Source organism: Schistocerca serialis, chromosome 9, assembly GCF_023864345.2.
Source record: "Schistocerca serialis cubense isolate TAMUIC-IGC-003099 chromosome 9, iqSchSeri2.2, whole genome shotgun sequence".
Taxonomy (NCBI): domain Eukaryota; kingdom Metazoa; phylum Arthropoda; class Insecta; order Orthoptera; family Acrididae; genus Schistocerca; species Schistocerca serialis.
Genome location: NC_064646.1, coordinates 80,242,536 through 80,257,108, shown reverse-complemented (window position 1 = coordinate 80,257,108; position 14,573 = coordinate 80,242,536).

The window sequence follows — 14,573 nt, the reverse complement described above, 5'->3', positions numbered from 1 at the left end:
ACGTCCTTTCCTAATCCGAACTGATGCTCCATTTCCGATTACTTCCTCGCTTTCAGTCTGGAACCGCGCGACCGCTACGCTCGCAGGTTCGAATCTTGCCTCGGGCATGGACGTGTGTGATGTCCTTAGGTTAGTCAGGTTTAAGTAGTTCTAAGTTCTAGGGGACGGATGACCTCAGATGTTAAGTCCCATAGTGCTCACAACCATTTGAACCATTTGAATTTTAACTTCCTCGCTTTTTTATCGTGGCTTGAATGGAAACAGTTATACGACACTGTCATTTACCGGGTGATCAAAAAGTCAGTATAAATTTGAAAACTTAATAAACCACAGAATAATGTAGATAGAGAGGTAAAAATTGACATACATGCTTGGAATGACATGAGGTTTTATTAGAAGAAAAAAAAAGTTCACAAAATGTCCGTCAGATAGCGCTGGACAGCAGGTAACTGCTACCGTGAGAGGTACGCCGATATGTTACAGAATCGCATCATCTCCAGCCTGGCTGATAAACACCTGCTGGAATGTACGATGTTTATGCTGGATGGCGCTCCACACCATATTGCTAGACGCGTGAAAGATCTCTTGCGCGCGTCGTTTGGTGATGATCGTGTGCTCAGCCGCCACTTTCGTCATGCTTGGCCTCCCAGGTCCCCAGACCTCAGTCCGTGCGATTATTGGCTTTGGGGTTACCTGCAGTCGCAAGTGTATCGTGATCGACCGACATCTCTGGGGATGCTGAAAGACAACATCCGACGCCAATGCCTCACCATAACTCCGGACATGCTTTACAGTGTTATTCACAACATTATTCCTCGACTACAGCTATTGTTGAGGAATGATGGACATATTGAGCATTTCCTGTAAAGAACATCATCTTTGCTTTGTCTTACTTTGTTATGGTAATTATTGCTATTCTGATCAGATGAAGCGCCATCTGTCGGACATTTTTTGAACTTTTGTATTTTTTTTTGTTCTAATAAAACCCCATGTCATTCCAATCATGTGTGTCAATTTGTACCTCTCTATCTACATTATTCCATGATTTATTCAGTTTTCAAATTTATACTCACTTTATGATCACCCGGTATATGGCAGCAATAACGAAAACTTACAATGCAATCAACTAACTTTATAGAATCAGTTACAATACAGAACTGCTTTTTATTGGAATGTTCAAACTGTTATTTGGGTAATGGACCGAAGGAATTGATCTATAAGGAAGCACAGGAAACCAAAGCTTCTTCGGATAATAACACACAGTAAACAAAACCTCAATCGCTTGTTAATAGAATTGCGAGGCAAACTGTCTGTATGGGACGGGGTGAAATAAGGTGAGTGAGTGAAAGTACACGAAACTGCGCATGGACTGGGGATAAATTTGTGTGTGTCGAGCAGGTGGTTTCGGAATTAGGAGAGTGCGCTCGGGAAGTAGTTCAGAGAAAAGGGGCGAAATTGCGGAGGTGTGCACGGCCGTACATCACAATCGATATCGCTCGCGCCCTAATACGTCACGCGGCGACCGTGCGCGGACATTATTAGCCGGCAGGTGAGGCACATGAATCAGCAGCTAGACTTACAGCGGCGCACAATTGCTGGAAATGTATGTTAATGCGATGCCCCCGCGTGCGAGCGTTCGCCGCGCGCTTGGAAGGATGTGTTCATCAATCACGTCGGCGGCGGAAGCCATCTTCATCCAGCGCTGGCCGGCCACCCGTCCGCGCTCCAGGCACGGCACCTGCCCGCTGGAGCAGCCGTCCCGGGTCCGGGGGGAGGCGCCACGCACCTGCTAGGCGTCGACCCCCCACTTCTTACAGCAAGTGGACACTTTCTTCCGAAATTCGCTGACGCTGTCCTCGGAGGAGTCGAAGATAATGTCGGCACGCACACGAGAAAAACACGTCTATCAACTTAATCCACTTCTCATTGTAACGAAATAGGGTTGTCTGGTGCGACTGTGTCGCTGGAACTACTCATATAAGCAGGGTAGCCATAACGTTTTAACTATCAACTCGAAAAATAGAGTTGCGTAACTAATTCTGTATTTAAAAATTTGTGTAGGTAACTAAAGTGCGCGTCATTGACGACGGCGGCCGAGTTTAGGTTCGTTCTGCGCATCTGACGTCACAAAACACAGTCAGCCAATGAACAGAGAACGATGTTGCCAGAGCTCGACTGCAGTGCAGAGCACGGACGACTGTCTTCAGTTTTAGAAACGTTCAGTCATAAATAAAGTAATTGAACAAAAGCAATGTCTTGATAGCAGACTTTCTTTTATAGAAAGTATGGAAAAAGCATTCTTTATACCAACTGCTTCATATTCTATTAATTAATTAAACCAAACAAGCAATAAGCCTCCTAATTCAGGCGATAGTAAGGAAAGGTGTTTTGTATCATTCTCACTAACCGCTTTTTCGCAATAAAGAACAGCGGTAATAGTTTCTTTCCTATTGTACTTCGACGAAACGTGCTATTTTACAGTCCTTCGGAAAATCTATTAAATGACAAGCTGCGTTAGCGTAATGGTTAAAATGTTTGGCTGCCAAGTGAAAGTTTTTGAGTTCAAACCTTGTTCGGCACTTAATATTTTATTTATTTAAAAACAATATCAAAGTGTCTTACTTCAGGAATTTTATTCGTTTGTATGTAATTTTTTGAAATTTATAGTGTCAACCAAAATCGACCATACGGAAAGTATACGCTATGGACTTTTACCTCTGCAAACTCTTCAAAATTTCGTGCAATGGTTTACTACATCTAATGCTGCACAATAACTGCGTTGAACATCGAAACAAAATTAAGTCATTTATGGGGGGAAGGTATCAGTCAAGAAGATGTGTAAAAATCAAATTATTGGGCCAAATAGTTTTTGTGTAATCGAATGATCAATCATCAGCTGGAAGAAAAATTATAACATCTGTCGGTTTAAAAATGAATATTTCTCATAGATAACACTTACATTTACCAAATTTGAAAATGTGGTGTTCACCCATGGACGTCAGGTAGGTACTTGTTCAAGGAGGTAGACATTTTACCTGTGCCGTCACAATACATATGTTCGGTAATGAAATCCGTCATAAATAAGCCTTCACAATTTGAGAAGAGCAGAGATGTACATACCTACAACATTAGAAGAAAAAATTATCTTTATTATTCATTATTAAAGCTGTCATTGGCTCAGAGAGGAGTTCACTATGCAGCAATAAATTTTTTTGATCATTTGCCCAATAACACAAAGTATCTGACAGTAGCGAAGCAAGTTTTAAATCTAATTAAAATAATTTCTCCTCGACAACTCCTTCTCTTCCACTGACGAATTACTACTTAAAAATGGTGGTAAAAAAACTAGTTTCTAAGTGCAGCTGTGCCGGCCGCGGTGGTCTCGCGGTTCTCGGCGCTACAGCCTGGAGCCGCGCAACCGCTACGGTCGCAGGTTCGATTCCTGTCTCGGGCATGGATGTGTGTGATGTCCTTAGGTTAGTTAGGTTTAATTAGTTCTAAGTTCTAGGGGACTGATGACCACAGCTGTTAAGTCCCGTAGTGCTCAGAGCCATTTGAACCATCTAAGTGCAGCTGCATATACAGGAATAAAATGACAATGTGTTCATTAATGTTAACTAGTTCCACATCATTTCGACAAAAGGATCGTTAATGTTCTGTGGAACATGTAACTGACTAAGTGTGACAATGACAAAACGTTGCACATACACTCGTGAAATGTCAACACTGTATGAGCATCCTGGCTATGCTTTTCAAGATAGCGTCAAAAACTGGTTATGTTCCATTCCACGTTTCGTCATCGTTACATTTGACGTCAAGAGTAGGTATAAAATACGCAACCGAAGTCATATAAAAATGATTTTCTGTAGTTATTTTCTTTGACTGCACGTACATGTGTGCAGTCCCTGTACACCTTGAAGTCTCCACGCCACAGTACCCCGCTGGACAAGCGAAAACAAAATGGCGAAGCCCACCGGGTATGGTGCTGTAATTTGCTTTGGGCAGCAATGAATATGCTGCTTCAGGTCAATCCAGATAATTTTTTAGCCGCCTCGTGGCCCTGACACAGCTGCGACATTTCTGCTGCTGCCGAAAATTGCAGGACGATGCTCTATTTTTTGTTTTTTTATATTGTTTTCGCTGGTTTACCGGATTGCTACGGCACTGTAGCGCAGAGTTTCAAAGTGTAACAGGACTGAAGAAATGTAACTGTGAGGGAGGGGGAGAGAGGAGTTATATAACGTTATTTTTTCAAAGCCATACTTAAGGCTTTCTGACTATTTCTCGTATTCATTTTATTCTGAAAGAAATAATACGCACTGACTGTACTTTTTATTATGAGTAACTACCTGTTTCGCACCACTAGAAGACGCATCCTCAGTTGATAAACCACGCCACAAGCAGGAAGGCGGTTGTGGCGTGTTTCTGCTACCCCCTCCGTTTTAAATATGGACTACCGTTTTCGGTGCGTTACTTGTTTACAACTTGGAGTGGCTATAAGACAGTTTACCTTTCGGCGATGATTTGTTAAAAATTATCTTTATCACTTGAGGATACGTCCTCTAGTGAAGCGAAACCGGTCATCTCTTAATAGAAAGTATTCTACATCCAGTGCGGATTATTTCTTTGGAAATGTGGAAATTTGGCTGCGGTTGGCCGCAGTTTAAAATTACGTATTCATTTTAACCTCTCTATGAAGTGGCCTCCCAGGGATGCATCCCAGAACAAGAACATAATCAGAAAACACGGTTATATGTCCAGAATGACTCGGCCACTCTGCAGTGGAGTGTGCGCTTGTCTGAAACTTCGTGGCAGATGTAAGCTGTGTGTCGGCTTGGGATTGGAAGCCGAAACCTTGCCTTTCGGAGGCAATGCTGTTACCAACTGGTCCACACAGACACGACCAACGACCCGATCTCTGCGAATTCACCACCGCCGAGGAAAGTTAAGATCCAGCCATGATTGCGCAACAAGGTCGTTACGAGAGTTTGTCAAGAGAAGTGTCAGGGGGAAACTGTTCAAGGCAGTGTCTTTGTACCGCGACAACTACCAAGCTCATTTTGTTTGTGTCATCAAATTTGCCTCTCCCTCTCCCCATATTCTCCTGACATGACACCCAGTCACTTGTTTCTCTCTCCTCGGATGAAGAAAGCGTTGTGTGGCAGGCAGTTCGAGAATGACGACGAGGTGAATTTCAAGATGGAAAGATAGCTGAACAGTCAAGGTCTCCGCCAAGTGGGAAAAATGTGTCGCACCGAAGGTTGAATATGCAGAAAAGGATCACCATCATCGACATTCGCAGGTTTATAATTTTCCCCACACACCCTCTGGCCCCTCGAGTTCATAATTAAAACTTCCTGGCTACCTCACTTATATCATTGGTGACAATAAGGCAAACAGTGCACTGAGGTTGCCCGAAGCCGTTACACAAGTGACTGTGTCCCGTTGTTTAAGACCATTTGTCTGTGGCCTCGTAGGCGAGCGCGGGCCGGCGATCAAAGCCGGGTTCCGGCGCTGACACCGCGTCCTCGCCCCGCTGCCAATAGTCTCAGAGAAGAGGCGCCCGCCGCCGCACTTTTAGGCCCCCGTACCACGGCGGCGCTGCTTTGTCTCCGCCGGGAGCGGTGACGTCACACGTTGCGTTCGCCGCGCTCTGGTGTCGGCAGCGGGGGCGGATGACGAGGTGGCGGGGGTGTGTCGGGCAGTCCGACAGGGGCGGAGGGGTGGCGAAGCGGCGGGAAGGGGGGCTGGAGGAGATATCGGCTGCAGGCGGCGGGAGATGCCGCTGGCGGCGGCTGTTTTACCAAGGAGTTAATCAATAATCGTGTACATGTGATAGTTCTCAGATGAAACGCTCGGGCCCCGCGCCCCTCGGCGCTGCTGGTTCGGCCGCCCTCCGCCGCTTCACAATTCATTTCTCTCTGTCTCTCTCTCTCGCTCTCTCTATCTATTCCCCCCCCCATCGCCGCCCGTACCCTCTTTCACCCCAGCAGACACCCCTGCTGTAGCGACGCACTCCTCCATACGGAGGAGAGACAACCCGTTGCTCCCGGCAGGCCCCCCCCCCCCCGCCCCCCTCGCCCCTCGCCGTCTTCCACGCGCGGGGTACTCGTGGCTGTTCGTCGCAGAAGCAGCCCCTTTCCTCTCCCGCCAATAAGTCAACTTCAATGGAACGAGACATTTCGGCGTTCCGTATCAATAGAGAGGATCCGTCCCCTCCCCCCTAACCCTTGCCGTTCTGGTTCGCGCCGCTCCTCTCCTCCTGTGGCCCGCACAGCACAGCTCTGGGCTTGGCGCCATCTTTGATGCATAATGTCTCTGACTGAGGCACTCTGGCCCGCAATATGTATGGGTCGGCGTGTGTGCTTGTGTGAGTGTGTGTGGCGACGGGGCTCAGCTGGTTGTAGCTATTGGCTCCAGAGGTGCGTCGCGGGATGGCTTCGTACAGGGGCAATAACCCGCGACAGCGCTTGCAGCACATTTACCCCTGGTTCTTTTCAGTCCCGCTTATTGTGACAGAGGTAAGTTTTTTAACTACGCTGCTTTCGGGAGGAGACTTTCCCAACACAGTATTTACGTTTTACTACTGTTGTTCTCCCACGCATTGAAGAGTCAGGTCAAGATAAGAGTGCGCCCATGACTGTTTCCACTACTGTTACACTAACTAATTCTAGTGTGTAATGTATGCTGGTACGGCGACAAAACACGCATAACGATTGCATTTTTCCCGTTTGCAGTACGGACTTCACATCTGTAGTATGAGTGCCCGTACCACCTATGCTTGTGCGAAACTGTTATGAGGAATGCCTTCAAATGTTGCTTTTTCCCGACACCGTTATGTCGATTATAACTTGCTGTAAGCATAACAACTTTCGTTGACAAAGCTTGATTATGCCCAAGAGGCGAAACTAGCTAATTACTAAATAATGCAATTAAGCGTTTAATTTAAAATAACAAAACAGCCTAAGCAGGAAAAGGACTTCCTTTACGATCTTTCACTCTCTTTGATGGCGTCATTTGCGGATTTAGGTATCTGCTTGTGACGTACGAATCACACACTATGGGTTTAGAGATTATTCCAAGAAGTTTCCACTGGGTTCTTAGGCTCGAAAAACCTTGCAAAGCATAAAACTATTTCTGCTTCCAACTAGACTGTTGCATTTTTGAATAAGTTAGTGTATTATTTCGTTGCGACTAGTAAATTTCGGCATTGTCGAGTGAGGTGGCGCAGTGGCTAGCACACTGGACTCGCATTCGGGAGGACGACGGTTCAATCCCGCGTCCGGCCATCCTCATTTAGGTTTTCCGTGATTTCCCTAAATCGCTCCAGGCAAATACCGGGATGGTTCCTGTGAAAGGGCACGGCCGACTTCCTTCCCCGTCCTTCCTTAATCCGATGAGACCGATGACCTCGCTTTCAGGTCTCCTTCCCCAAACAACCAACCAATCAACCTTGTCGTCATTCTAAAGTGATAGACGTGTCACGCCGATGTGTGTACGTGAGAAATAGTAGACTGAAATAAGGCTAGATTATTATGCAAGTCAACGGAACCAGAACAAGAATTCGAACACGCCCCATCCATATGACTGACATGAATAAAACACCATAAAACGTTCATGTGCTCAGTATATCATTCATGGTGTGCTTCCGTGTTTTTAACCCGGAGTTTAGCACTTTTTTTTCTGTGATCAGGCACCACTAACGACATCATTCTAACCTAACACAAGACAGGATGCAAACTCATGTGTCACTGAATTATCCAAACGTTGTTCTTTGTGTTTCGTGATTGAAATGTTTGTGTGTTGTGAATATTAGGTTAAGAGACCTAGATGTATGTGTTCCGCCTCGTATAAACCACACACTCTGTTTGACGGAGTCTAAGAACAAGGGGTTCGATTCAACTCTGCCGAATTTCCCTGTCCGCAGTCTAGCATTCTTGGAGTCCATGGACACGTGCAGGTCAAGGAAGGCTGTAGTTAAAATTTAATTTTTATATCAGGATACCCATCCAGAAAAATAAAAAGAAGCTGAAATAAAATCCAGGCCTATTTCAGTGGATCATGTGACTGACGCAGAGTCCTTCGCTCCATATGCGTTTAGAGTAAAATAGGTACGGCTAATATTGATACGGAGCACCTTCCATCCTGCACTTCGAAATGCCTTGCTGAATAACAATGTGAATGAAGAATTATTACAGCGGAGGTTGATATATTCATTTACTCCACAAGTGAAAAATTGATTGTGACAACTGTACGGACTCAAATCACAGACGGGTGAATCGCCAAGGAAACACGAGGGTACTGTGGCCGACAGCGAACATGACGAGCAGAAGGACGACATCTTTATGACGAAGCTGCGTGTGTCATTAGGCCTGGGGCGCGAAGATATCTCTAGCGCATCGGCAAATCCCGCCCCCGTTGCGAACGCCTTTGATACTTGGGCACTTTGGCTAACTCCAGATTGGCTACCGTAGTACCAGACCCCGCTCCTGCAACAGCGTCGACACCTGCTCTGTTAATTAAGCAGCTAAACGGCGAACGCAGCAGTAGCAGAATTATCGTCTGCTGCTGCTTTCTGTATCTCGGCTCTCTTTGCACTAGCGGCTATGTCGGTTGGTTGAAATAAAACGAAAATCAGCCTGTGCGGTGTCAGACAACCTTTCGCCTCAGTTAACAGGGTGGCCAATGCTTATAAAGCCTGAATGGAATTTTACACGATTCCTTCCACATTAACTTTTCCAAACTTAAAGATATTATTGGAGGGGGTGATGCATTCTTAACTGTAGACCCTAACTGCGCGAGAATACACGAGTTTGCCAGAAGTGGAAGCCAGAAACACGAGTGAATTAATCCCCATGCACATCAAACGAATTTTTGTTTGCGATTCCAACTGTGAGGGTTAGAGTGTCTTCGTCTTAGAGGATACAATCTTTTGCTAGGACTGCCTGCAGGACTGAATGCATCTTTAAGTTTGAGCACACGGGTTTAATGATTTACCCCAATGTTACCATCCAACTATTACGACTAGACTTCAGAACTGGATTGCATTGTTCTCCTATTTTTCCGTATTCCAGTGCGTGAGCAATAGAGAACAGTGCACGAATGGGTTTCTTATAAATCTACATTTGTACACTACAACAACGTTATGGTATGTGGCGGAGGGCACTTCAGGTCCCACTATAGATTATCCCCTTCCGACAACATGAGACTGATGGCCAGTGCGCCACTGATGACACATTTCTGCGTTGGCTTAGTTTACAAAAGATAAGACAGCTGTAGTTCTACCACAAACGATTTGTTAATTCGTTTCACACGGTTCTGCTTTGCCCCCACTGCGTTCTCTAAACGAACAATAACCTCAATCACTTTCCGATCAACTTTCGTGCTCTCCCGTCTCGATCTATGTGTGTATTTTGTGTTCCACTAATGTGTTTACGGGGCCAAGATTTTCAAGCATTCCTAGTACTGTCTTGAAACTACGTTCATCAGCCCCATACATACGTAGTACACCGGTAACTGTTGTCAGAGATGCACAGTCTAGTTACGTATCGATAATTTTACCTCGTTGGAAACCTTGTTTGGTCGTGCGCTATTATGTGTTGACTTACTATCACAAACGTCGCGGATTAGTGGTAGCTAAGAACACCTTGAGCTTAATGTATCTGTTCTAAACGCATGACGTGGGCTTCTAAGCAGATGTTTATATGTTTCCATTTTTGTAAATTGTGCTTTCCTACTACCAACTGACCGTCATTTTCACTAGTAAGGTAACAACACCACCCGACGACACGGCTATGTTCTAAATTAGTTATGCTAAGAAATTCTTATAAAACGTAATTTTCGCGAATAAAAGAGCTGCCATTAGGCAACAATGCACTATTTTATGAATATGTATGCCTATAACTTTTCCTGTTTTTATAATAGAAGATACCTTTCCACGCCGTATGATCTCTTTTGGCTTGCAGCATAACGAAGTAAAGCCACCAAGCGACAAAAATATTTTTCCCGTCCACAATTCATACAGGTTTATCAGCAGAGCACTTAAGTCCCCAATGAGCACACTTGAAGAGATTGGCAGTACTGAGTTGTATGGATGTGCAGAGTTCTTTGTGACACAACTGTCTTTTGCTTCTGTACCACAGGTTTAGTACAGTATTGTTGCGCGGGGATTTCATTCTGTACCAGGACTGCGAATATGTTACGCAAACTAACAAAAAACTTACTCGCTAATTTTTTTCGAGATGACATATTAAAATTCTTTGGGGCTGCAGACCTTTTAACTGATCGTATGCCACAAGCGATCAACTCCCAGACATCTTATAGTACAAGAGAACTTCAGTTCGTTACAAAATAGAAAAAAAGCCTCATTCAATTACAGTGTTGATATGTGCAGTTATTATTCCTCAGAAGCAAGGAAATTGGATGATTATACCATAGTGATCATCCAACTTCTTGCGAGCCCTCTAAGCTGGCAGTAGCCAGTTCCCGCACAATATTTCTTTCACAGATATTTGTCCGCCAAACACGCTCGGGTGAATTCGCGATATCGGCCTTTCCGATTCTTTTGAGGAGGGCAGATTTGTAAAGGAGTGTGCATGATTGATGCTATTTGCCCCGTGCATCGGATACCCAACCTCGCCTCGCCTTCGCCGACCGACCGACAGGGATATATTTTTCTTCGACGGGATATTGGCAGGATTTTCTGAAGAATGCGACCCCGCCTGCATTTTGTAGCGTGTTTGCGTTTATCAAATATCAATCTCGCGGGTCAAAGGTCTCATAATTAATGCAGGGCCAGCCATTTCCTTCCCCGTAATCGGAGTCGAAGCTCGGCCATTTATAATTCACGGCGGCGCGTTACATCTCCCTCCACCGGTCGCGCGGCGCCTATCGGCCTATCCGCAACGCCTTCACCGCCAGACTCCCGACTACCCGGGCGCGCGCGAGCAGCTGGAAGGGCTCCCTCTCCCTGCATTGCAGACGGCCAGAGCGGCGTCAGCAGGTTTTATTCGGCGCCGGCGTGTAACCTTTCAAAAGTAACTTCCGTCGGAAATTACCCGCCGCCATTGGCTCCGCCACCGAATATAACTGTACATCCTCCTCGGGAGAAATGCTGCGAACGCTTGTCATATGCGCTGTCGCCGGACAAAAAGTAGCAACGGCCGGGCCAGCACAACCATTAAGTTAACTGTTATGGCTAGCGGTGGCGGCCGACAGATTCCGCCCGCCAGTAAAAATACTTGCTAGTACTAGCTGGTGACAACAAAGGTAATCGCGGTCTACATCTAGAAAAAAAAAAAAAAGCTTCGCAGAATCATTCATCTTTTATTCTCACTGGACTTTAATTCTTAGCATGAAGAGCTGTTTGAATAGAATTTGACTAAGTCTCTGGTGCTGGATTTTAACATAATAAATGTAAGCTCTGTTTTTACTCAGCCGGCCGAAGTGGCCGTGCGGTTAAAGGCGCAGCAGTCTGGAACCGTAACACCGCTACGGTCGCAGGTTCGAATCCTGCCTCAGGCATGGATGTTTGTGACGTCCTTAGGTTAGTTAGGTTTAACTAGTTCTAAGTTCTAGGGGACTAATGACCTCAGCAGTTGAGTCCCATAGTGCTCAGAGCCATTTGAACCATTTTTTGTTTTTACTCATAATTGTCTCGATCGCGTTGGGTGTACTTACGTCGGTGTAACGGTTCATCGGAACCAGTACCTTGCGATAGAAGTCACACGTCGAACAGTTGTCTCAAGACAATCTTGCTCACCTGACTTCAACTGCAGTCGTTAGGTGGGAAGTGGCAAAAATGGGCGTTAGCCTATTATTCAGTATGTTACTTTTGTAACAATATACTGTTTCTGATGATGATGGTGACGACTCGTCAAAAAAAAAAAAATGGTTCAAATGGTTCTGAGCACTGCGGGACGCAACTTCTGAGGTCATCAGTCCCCTAGAACTTAGAACTACTTAAACCTAACTAACCTAAGGACATCACAAACATCCATGCCCGAGGCAGGATTCGAACCTGCGACCGTAGCGGTCGTGCGGTTCCAGACTGTAGCGCCTAGAACCGCTCGGCCACTCTGGCCGGCGACTCGTCAAAGTCGAAACATGTAAAAAACGTAAACCCGTCCATTTCGCTCAAGTAAATTGGGAATAAAACAATATTTTCTAAAATACATCCCGGGCTCCTATTCGACAATGCTAAATTTTGGGTGTCCATCTGTAACGTTTGTTACCCAACGGCCAAATGGAACCACACGAACGGAAGAAATAGCTCATTGGCATGGTTTTACCTTGTTTTGTTATTATTCTTATACCTTACGTATTGGACACTGTTCACATTCACTTGAAGTTAGGACTAGCGGCTGCCTGTATGCATGATGGTTTTTGTGAGTTCTGTCTGAAGATAAGTAGTACTCGATACTGGAATTGTCATAAATAAAATATCTGATAGCCGTTATCTGGAACGACCTTGTTGATAGTATTTAATAGTATGACCGCTGCGTTGTTTTATGAACGTCAAAAATCTCATTGATATCATTACACTTTTATGTCGTCCTAAACACGTAAATAAGAGGGAATAATGTTTTGCTTATGATGCTCTTTGCACTAGAATAAGTCCTTATTTCGATCAAAAGTATTGCCCTTAATTTCAAAGTATCTTAAGTGGACAAGCTGTGTCTTCTTACATCGCTCAGGTTTGTTTCCCAAGATACCAGCGATCTAATGAGACGACAACTATGTTACCTGTCACGCTCCGAGATAGAGCGACGCGCGTTTAGTGGAAATAAAGACCAACCGCAATTGAGAAGGACGCCAAAATCAAGATATTAGTCGTTAAATTGACACAAACAACAAATCTGAATCAATATGCAATTTGCTCCGAACTGAGCAAGTTTGAAAGTGGTCTGATTACACAATATATATATAACAGCTTCAGACACGATTTGTGAGTAGTCGAAACCACTCATATAACTCAAAATTTATGCGTTCAGGATTGTTATATAACATGTTACAAAATCGACTACAAGTTCACTACATCGTACTGCGCACTGCATACCGAGTACGTTGTGTTGGATTTAGGCAAGAATACAGCATTATCTTGCTGTCGTAGGCTTATTACCACATCATTTGTAAAACTCTGGCGACATTTTATCCAGATATTCGTAGGAAATCGTTAAACTGAGTTTCCGTGAGGAGCGAATTTCAAATTCGCTTCTGGCTATTCTGATTTAAATTTACTGGATTGACTCCTTAATAGTACACTACGACCCTCTTTCGTCATCCATAATCTTATTGCTAATGTTTAGTTCTAAACTAGGATCTACCAACGTTCTACAGACAATGAGCAATAGAAAACCCAAGTGGCTATTACGTTGACGCCCCACATTCCATCGGCGCCAACGCATTTGATGTGCAGAGATATTTCGTACTCAATACTGAATTTGCTGTCTGAAACGCCGGTGCTGACGGCCTAACCTATAATATCTGCTAATAATCTTAGTTATCCTCTCGATGATAGGCTTCGCAGGACGTGGCATGCACCCGGCAATTTCCACTTGTCTTTATCTTATGCGTCCAAGAATTTTGCGTGACCAAGAAAAACGCGAATCTGTAGCAATTGCTACTAAAATTTCATTTCAGTACACCGAAGGAAGGGGTAAAACTGGCTGGGGGAAGGGTAGTGTTCGCGCAGATCAGACAAAGACAGTTATGCGTGCGTAACAGTATTATTTTCGAGACTTTTCACTACTTTTTTACGGTCTCATTATAAAAAAGAGCATTTCGCGGCTGCTTCGACTGTCGAGATAAGTCGTGAGATGGTCGGGTCGGCTGTAACAATTGCCAACTCGGCGGCCACGCTGCGGCAGCCATTAATATGTATACCTAAATAACGGTCAGCTGCGGGGATAATCATCGTCGTTAACAAGTTTTTGTTTTCTCGCCGCGGTGCCGCCCATACGCTTAATTTAGTGCGCTCTATTTTCGCCCTATTTATCGTCGCCGCCGCGTTGTAAGCTCATTTATCGCCGCGTTGCATTTATTTCCAGGTCCCATTCTTTCCACTCCCACAGGGGCGAGATTTTCGCCGCCGGGCGTTCGCTGCAGATATTTAGATGGCCTTCAAGACATCGGGCTTCCCTGCCGGTCAACGGCGGAAGGAGGGGCGGGAGCAGGGCAGAGAGAGGAGAGGGAGAAACAGATAGAGACAGACAGGGACGGAGAGCGCGCGTGATGTCGTAAAGTGGCCCAGTCAGATAAACTGATCACGATACCAATAATTACAGCCCCTGCAGCCCTGGCTCGTGAATCACAAAGCACGCGCTTGCATATGCGTCATCCCCTTGGGAAAAAAAATCAATAGAGTCGTTGATATCTAAAACGCGAGTGTGTTGGAGAGTGCAAGGTATAAGACACGTACTCGGCTTACTGCTGCGTGGGCGACGATCTGAACATCGCAGTGTTAGATGCGTGGCAACGGGGAATGATGGCCACAATTTAACACCTCGTTGATCCCAAGATCATTAAAAAGGGCGCTCCATTTCGCTGAAAAAGGAATAGGGTAATAAGAAAAC